The 1,216-nt window shown below is 45.6% G+C and overlaps 1 pseudogene; it reads right to left on the bottom strand.

The window, feature by feature from the left end:
• Nucleotides 1-274: 274 nt before the first annotated feature.
• On the bottom strand, nucleotides 275-922 carry LOC149202952 (UDP-glucuronic acid decarboxylase 2 pseudogene; annotated as a pseudogene).
• Nucleotides 923-1,216: the final 294 nt, after the last annotated feature.

Genomic DNA, 1,216 nt, shown 5'->3' on the forward strand with positions numbered 1-1,216 from the left:
CAACCTTTTCCGAGCTTGCATCTTCATTGACTAATTTGTCGGTTACTTCATCTTCTTGTTTCTCCTCCTGCTCTTCATCTTCTTCACTATTTTCTTCCAATAGCAATGGAATGTCCCAATCACTGTTAGAGTCTTCCTTTCCTTCTTCAACCTGTTCTAGTTCTAACATTGTAAATTCTCCAGGATTCCCAAGATTGAAAGGACCAACATGTTCGCCCTCCATAAGTCGCATAAGGCCTTCAACTTGATCAGAAACGAACTGGAAGCTCTGTGTCTATTCCCCATTTCCATAGACTGTCAAAGGCTCCTTGCGCAAAGCCTGAGCAACAAAATTACTTGCAACCCGACCATCATCACGGCACATTCGCGGACCGTATGTATTGAAAATTCGAGCAATCTGAACCTCAACATTTGCTCCCATAGTCAGAGTTTCGGCTGTTCTCTTACCCTCATCATCAACATCCAACAACAAGCGTTTCACAACATCATGTTCAAATCTCGGATTGCCAAAATGATGCAAAACATTCTCCTTCCTTCCTGTGAAGAAATTGTTGACAACAATAACACTATTGCCTCTTGTCATGAGCCTGTCAGCTCCACCCGTCACGACAACTCGCAGGGACTTTCTCTTCAAACCTAGGAGCACTTTAGCCCCTGAATTCACCATCGAACCCGAATGATACTGAGCAAACCGAGAAACAAGAGTCTCATAAGCAACCTGATGAGGTTTGTCGGGCACAAACCTTCCATTTTCATTAACGTTAGAAGCCAAAAAACCACGCTGAAGAATAAAGAAAGTCGATGCGATGGTGATTCCTACCAAAATTAACAGCAACCGTTGCTCCCTGAGCAAATAATCCACTGGCCTAATAATAGACCACGTCTTTTTTGGCTTAAGAGAGTACTGATCGCTGTTATTCATATTGGATTGATAAATTTTTGATCCTCTGATGAATCAGTGTTCAATGAGCCACCACCGGGCAAGCTCGATCTGCTACCACCAAACAGATCAGGAACTCCAATGCGCCACCACCGGGCAAGTCCGATCTGCTGCCACCGAACAGATCAGGAACTCCAATGCGCCACCACCGGGCAAGTCCGATCTACTGCCACCAAACAGATCAAGAACTCCAATACGCCACCACCGGGCAAGTCCGATCTGCTGCCACCGAACAGATCAGGAACTCCAATACGCCTCCACCTCGCAAGTCCGATC

Source organism: Pinus tabuliformis, chromosome 2_1 (genome assembly GCF_031772625.1).
Source record: "Pinus tabuliformis cultivar Carrire ecotype Pingquan chromosome 2_1, CPIR1, whole genome shotgun sequence".
Lineage (NCBI taxonomy): Eukaryota > Viridiplantae > Streptophyta > Pinopsida > Pinales > Pinaceae > Pinus > Pinus tabuliformis.